General features: G+C 48.3%; 1 pseudogene; it reads left to right on the top strand.

Annotated features, from left to right (window-relative positions):
* The first annotated feature begins 3,740 nt into the window (after window positions 1-3,740).
* Window positions 3,741-4,394, top strand: LOC101001569 (annotated as a pseudogene).
* The last annotated feature ends 3,032 nt before the right edge of the window (window positions 4,395-7,426 follow it).

Raw genomic sequence — 7,426 nt, 5'->3', positions numbered from 1 at the left:
GAAAGAGATGTACTAGGATTGTCTGCCAGTGAGCAGAGCCTGGTGAGGAAGCGGTCACAGGGCTTGTGAGCCAGACACACCTGTCTGAATTCTGGCTCTGCTTTTATGGGCTGGGACCCCTTCAGGCCTGTTCCCTCACCTGTGGAATGGGGCATAATGCCAATTACAGGGGCGGGCATGGTGGCTCACACCTGTAATCCCAGTACTTTGGGAGGCCAAGGCGGGTGGATCACCTGAGGTCAGGAGTTTGAGACCAGCCTGGTCAATATGGTGAAACTCCGTCTCTACTAAAAATACAAAAATTAGCCAGTCGTGGTGGCACATGCCTGTAATCCCAGCTACTCGGAGGGCTGAGGCAGGAGACTTGCTTGAGCCTGGGAGACGGAGGTTGCAGTGAGCCAAGATCGTGCCACTGCACTCACAGCCTGGCCGACAGAGCGAGACTGTCTGAAAAAAAAGAAAATACCAATTCCACAAGGTTGATGGACTGACCAAGATGATGGAGTGAAAGCACAACATGTGATGTGTGGTGACTGCTCAATAAATGCTAGCTTCCTCCTGCCCTTTTTGGGTTTTGTTTTGTTGTTTTTGAGACAGGGACTTGCTCTGCCATCCAGGCTCGAGGGCAGTCGTGCCATCATGGCTCATTGCAGCCTCAAACTCCTGGACTGCCTCCTGGGTTCACACCATTCTCCTGCCTCAGCCTCCCAAGTAGCTGGAACAACAGGTGCCTGCCACCACGCCCAGCTAATTTTTTGTATTTTTCGTAGAGACGGGGTTTCACTGTGTTAGCCAGGATGGTCTCGATCTCCTGACCTCATGATCTGCCCGCCTCGGCCTCCCAAAGTGCTGGGATTACAGGCTTGAGCCACCGCACTTGGCCAAAAAAAATTTTTTTTCAGATGGAGTCTCACTCTGTTGCCCAGGCTGAGCACAGTGGCTCAATCTTGACTCACTGCAGTCTCCACCTCCCAGTTTCAAGGGATCCTCCTACCTCAGACTCCTAAGTAGCTGGGACCACAGGTGCATGCCACCATACCCAACTAATTGGGTTTTTTGTTTGTTTGTTTTGCTTTGCTTTGCTTTGTAGAGACGGAGGCCCCACTTTGTTGCTTAAGCTAGTTTTGAACTCCTGGCCTCAAGCAATCCTCCCACCTTGGCCTCCCAAAGTCCTCCTGCCCTTTAAAAAAAGATAGGCGGAGCACAGTGGCTCACACCTATCATCCCAGTACTTTGGGAGGCCAAGGAGGTGGATCACTTGAGCCCAGGAGTTCAAGACCAGCCTGGCCAACATGGCAAAACCCCATCTCTACTGAAAATACAAAAATTAGCCAGGCATGCATGGGCGTGGTGGCACATGCCTGTAGTCCCAGCTGCTACTCGGGAGGCTGAGCCCAGGAGGTCAAGGCTGCAGGGAACCATGATTACACCACTGCTCTCCAGCCTGGGTGACAGAGTGAGACTCTGTCTCAAATTAATTAATTAATTAAAACAAATCTGAAATAATGGGATTCTGAAGTCTTAGAGATGGATGAAATCTTAGAAGAATTCCCTCGGCAATAGCCCAGAAAATGGCTTCGCTGCTCACTCTCCTTCACCACATTCAGAGATGAATGCCTCAGTGCCTCTGAGGGGCTGACAGCTGGAAGGAAGCGCTGAAGAAAAGCTGCAGAGGAGATGGGATTATTCAGTATAAAGGACACAAAGGTGACTAGTGGTCTGTGAAGCAGACACACTGATCGTGTCCACCGAGGACTAAACGCAAGTAAACCTGACAATGAGGCACCACTTTCTTGGGGAAGGGACTTACAAATGCATGAAGTCACTGCTTATCATACCAGGCTTTTGAGGAAGTGTCATCGAGTTTCCCTCCTGGAGAAGATCCCAAAAAATGCCAAGGAGTACCATACATCAGGTTAGACATAGGTAGGGTGATTGTATGCAGGTTTCGGGGGCACATTCTACTCACTCCTCTTGTCCTGGCATAGTTTCTAATAGTTCCCCTTTCACTCTCAAAATATCCTGGTGTGAATGATAAATTATATGCCACTTGAACTGTGAACAAAGGCAGGACTCCAAACAGCTCCTTCCAGGCCTGAATGTCAGCAACTCTGCTGGAATTTCTGAATCCCCAGGGACTTCAAAAGATAGCATGTCAGTTTATCCCCTTGAAATCACCAAATCAAATCAAAAATGACAATAGGCTAAAATTAAAGTCCCAGCCAACCACCCCAAGTCAAGCTTCGGGACTGTGCCTGCTGAATTGCGACACCTAGTGGCGAGAGCGCACGCTGCCGGAGCGGAGTTCCGCCAACACTTCACATTCGGCCATAGGTTTCAAGTGATTTGCAAAGCACGTAACAGCTAACATGTACCAAGTGTTTATGTGCCAGGCACAGTTCTAAGTACTTTACATGTTCCAACCCATTGATCCTCACAACACCATGAGGTAGGTAGTAGCATCATCATCCCGACACTTTTACAGATGAGGAAACTGAGGCTGAGACAAGTTAGGTAATTTCTCCCAGGTCATTTCACCAGTAAATGACTAAGCTAGGCTATAACCCCAGATTGTCTGGCTGGAGGGCCTGCACAGTTAACTACTGCTCCATCTAGACACACCTGTCTGAATGGAGGATTCAGGATTCAGACAGGTGTGTCTGGCTCTGTTTGCACAGTTACTTCGGAGGAATCTTCCACCTGAAGAGATATCCACCACGCCTCTGACATGGAGATGATGTGAGGCTACAATGAGAGGTAGAACGTATGAAAAGTTCCACTCTCGGCCGGGCGCAGTGGCTTACGTCTATAATCCCAGCACTTTGGGAGGCTGAGGTGGGTGAATCACCTGAGGTCAGGAGTTCGAGACCAGCCTGGCAAAACCCTGTCTCAACTAAAAATACAAAAATCAGTCAGGCCTGTCATCCCAGCTACTAGGGAGGCTGAGACAGGAGAATTGCTTGAACCCGGGAGGCGGAGGTTGCAGTGAGCCAAGATCGTGCCACTGCACTCCAGCCTGGGCAACAGGACGAGACTTCGTCTAAAAAAAAAGAGTTCCACTCTAATGTCTACCAGTACAGAATAGTAGTTTCCACATCTATAAAAATTGCCTGGGCATGGCGTGGTGGCTCACGCCTGTAAATCCCAGCACTTTGGGAGGCCAAGGCGGGTGGTTCACCTGAGGTCAGGAGCTCGAGATCAGCCTGGACAACGTGGTGAAACCCCGTCTATACTAAAAATACAAAAATTAGCCGGGCATGGTGGCGGGCACCTGTAATCCCAACTACTCAGGAGGGTGAGGCAGGAGAATCGCTTGAACCTGGGAAGCGGAGGTTGCAGTGAGCCGAGATCACGCCACTGCACTCCAGCCTGGGAAACGAGAGAAACGCCGTCTCAAAAAAAAAAAAAAAAAAAAATCGCCTGGGCACAGTGGCTCACACCTGTAATCTCAGCACTTTCATGAGGCCCAGGTGGGCGGATCACGTGAGGTCAGGAGTTTGAGACCAGTCTGGCAAACATGGTGAAACCCTGTCTCTACTAAAAATACAAAAAACTTAGCCAGGCGTTGTGGTGAACGCCTGTAATCCTAGCTACTGAGAGGCTGAGGCAGGAGACTGACTTGAACCTGGGAGGTGAAAGTTGCAATGAGCAGAGATCGCACCACTGCACTCCAGCCTGGCAACAGAGCGAGACTCCGTCTCAAAATAAATAAATAAATTAATTTAAAAAAAAATGCCTCCCCAGGCGACTGCAGAAGATGGAAGATGGCAGAGGTGCAGGTCCTGGTGCTCAATGGTCGAGGCCATCTCCTGGGCCGCCTGGCGGCCATCGTGGCTAAGCAGGTACTGCTGGGCCGGAAGGTGGTGGTCCGACGCTGTGACGGCATCAACATTTCTGGCAGTTTCTACAGAAACATGTCGCATGTTGAAGCACCTGGCTTTCCTCCACAGGCGGAGAACACAAACCTTTCCCGAGGCCCCTACCCCTTCCGGTCCCCAAGGCATCTTCTGGTGGGCAGTGCGAGGCATGCTGCTCCACGAGACCCAGCGAGGCCAGGCCGCCCTGGACCGCCTCAAGGTGTTTGATGGCATCCCACTGCCCTGCGACAAGAGAAGCCAGATGGTGGTTCCCGCTTCCCTGAAGGTCGTGCGTCTGAAGCCTACAAGAAAGTTCGCCTATCTGGGCGCCTGGCTCACGGGGTTGGCTGGAAGTACCAGGCGGTGACAGCCACCCTGGAGGAGAAGAGGAAGGAGAAGGCCAAGGTCCATTACTGGAAGAAGAAACAGCTCATGAGGCTAGGAAAACAGGCCGAGAAGAACATAGAGAAGAAAACTGACAAACATGCAGAGGTCCTCAAGGCCCGCAGACTCTCGGTCTGAGCCCAACAAAGACTATTCATTCCTCATGCTTGGCCTGGCCTGCCCTTCCTCCATCGTCACCCTGGAATGTGCGGGACCCAGGGGCAGCAGCAGTCCGGGTGCCACAGGCAGCCTGGGACATAGGAAGCTGGGAGCAAGGAAAGGGTCTTAGTCACTGCCTTCTGAGGTTACTTGAAAGCACTCGGAGAATTGTGCAGGCGTAATTTATCTATGACCAATAGAAAGAGCAACCAGTTACTATTAGCAAAAGGGAGCCGGAAGACTAATTGGAGGGGCCCTGCCTTGTGAGTGGAGCGTCTGTTTAACTTTCCACCTGGTCATATAACTCTGCAGCTGTTAGACTGTGCAAGCACTTGGGGACAGCATGAGCTTGCTGTTGTACAAAAGGGTATTTATAGAAGCATAGACTGGGACGATGTGCCACCAGGGGGTCACAGGTGTTGTCTGTGCTCCTCACCTGTATTTTGTAATCAGAATCAAATAAACTACTTTTAAAGAAAAAAAAAAAAAGGCCGGGCGCAGTGGCTCAAGCCTGTAATCCCAGCACTTTGGGAGGCTGAGACGGGCAGATCACGAGGTCAGGAGATCGAGACCATCCTGGCTAACATGGTGAAACCCTGTCTCTACTAAAAAATACAAAAAACTAGCCGGGCGAGGTGGCGGGCGCCTGTAGTCCCAGCTACTCCGGAGGCTGAGGCAGGAGAATGGCGTAAACCTGGGAGGCGGAGCTTGCAGTGAGCTGAGATCCGGCCACTGCACTCCAGCCTGGGCAACAGAGCGAGACTCCGTCTCAAAAAAAAAAAAAAAAAAAAAATCAGGGCGTTGCCTGGGCGCAGTGGCTCACACCTGTAATCCCAGCACTTTGGGAGGCCCAGGCGAGAGATCATTTGAGCTCAGGAGTTTGAGCCCAGCCTGGGCAACATAGTGAGCCCTTGTTTCCACTTTTTGTACTTTTTTTTAAGAAAAAGAGAAAAGAAAGTAATAATTTTTTTAAAAAAACAGGGCAAGAAACTAGACAGGGAGAAAACTTATAAACCATCAGTTAAATGCACACTGGAGCTGCTATATTAAAGAAGCACATGCCAGAGTGATGAAACAGTTCCTTCCCTACCTCACCTCCTTGACCACATTTACTTGTGTACTTTGTAGGGTGGTTGCTCGTCACTGACACCTACCAGGTACCAAGAGGACCTCAAACCCTAGAGCTCCCACAGTTGTCAAGGTGAGGCAGGGAAAAGTGACCAAAGACTGTTCTTCTGCTTCCATTCCAAATGCCCTCTTCTAAAGGGTGCACATCATTCCAAGAACCCCTCCTTTCTTCACCTTCTTTCTCCTCCAAGGCTCAAAGTGAGGCAGGTGGCAGGACTGAGAGGACCACAGGGGTCTTGTGTAAGTTGTTGTTCTATAGGGCTGCCATGTGATTGTTGAGACATATTTATTCTTTTTTTTAAAAAAAGTATTTGTTGTTTATCTGAAATTCAAATTTAACTATTCTGTGTTTTTAACTGCTAAATCTGGCAACTCTGCTTTGTTACTGATTGTTGCTAAGACAATTGGAAAACATAGATTAGAAGAGGCCAGCAAACTTTGTCTGTAAAGAGCCAGATAGTAAATATTTTCAGTTTTGTAGGGTATACAGTCTCTGTCCCAACTGCTCAGCTCTGCCATTGAAGCAGGACAGCAATCATAAAAAATACATAAATAAATGAGCATGATGGTGTTCCAATAAAACTTTATTTATAAAAACAGGCATTGGACCAGACCAGGCTGTGTGTTTTTCAAATTCGGGCCTTCAGACTCCTGGCTATCCTCAGATGTCTTGTGGAGGTGAGAGTGGGCTGGATCCAAGTTCCCAAGTGTAAAAAACAGAAAGATTGATCAAAAGCATTGAGTGTAATGAGTGCCAGTAATTCTGTGGGTGTGTGTGTGTGTCTGTGTGTGACCTGAGATGGGTCACTGCCTACAGGAAGCATGCACTTCTGGAGTAGGAGGGTGTCTGGAGCCGCCTAGGTTTTACAAGGTCGTGGTCTGAAGAAGAGCAGATTCTATGTCTGAGATTGCTGGTGGTCAGCATGTACTCCGTAAAGACAGAAACGCACAGACAACATTGTGAAATCAGACAGCAAATACAGAGGCCAAGAAAAGCAGAATGCCCCTGTAAAAGGTCTTCAGGTATAGCTAAAGCTGTTGGCGTTCGTCCACCTGATGTACAGTATTCAGAAACATACGGGAAGTATCTACAAATGCCTCTGTGCGTGTTCACATGCGCACACGTGCTCACACGTGGACATGTACACCATCGATCTGAACAGGTGGGTAACAACTGAGGAATTTGCATGGTTGGTTGGAATCAATAAATGTAACAGTAATAGCCATATCAGCTACATTTGTATCAACTTTCTTACTGATCTTAGAATATTCCTATGTGTTTATCGAGGGCAATTCCATGGTTTAAAATCACTTTAAATGCTGCCCTACAGACCAAAACCACCTGTAAAAGGTCTGACCTATTAAAAGCATTGAACCCAAACACAGACTTCCCACCGCACAGAAAATGTTAATATGTCTGCAGTCGAAGTTATGGGGACCACAGTGCAAGCTAAAAACAAAGAATTAGATAAGCCTCAGCCGATGGCAGGCAGGTAAAAAATGTTGGCATGTATATATGTCCTAAAATAAGTAAGTCATCAGTGAAGTGTTTTAAATAAGAGACTGACATGATTAGATTTGCATTTTAGGACTATCACTCTGGCCATAGGGTAGAGAACAAATTAGAGCGGCAGGAGTCAGAAAGGATAAAGGATACTTTAGCAGTGATCTCGGCACAAGAGGAAGTTAGCTTGGTCTAGGTTGGTGTTGATGAAAAAGGAGTAATATGGATAGACTTCAGAGAGAGTTAAAAGGTGAAATTTACATCAGCAATGAACATAAGGAATAAGGGAAAAGAAGGTGTAAAGAAAGACACATTGGCCAGGTGCAGTGGTTCATATCTGTAATCCTAGCAATTTCGGAGCCCGAAATGGGAGGATGGCTTGAGGACAAGAGTT

The sequence above is a fragment of the Papio anubis genome, chromosome 9 (assembly GCF_008728515.1).
Source record: "Papio anubis isolate 15944 chromosome 9, Panubis1.0, whole genome shotgun sequence".
NCBI classification, from domain to species: Eukaryota; Metazoa; Chordata; class Mammalia; order Primates; family Cercopithecidae; genus Papio; species Papio anubis.
This window is presented reverse-complemented; position numbering and strand designations above follow the sequence as displayed.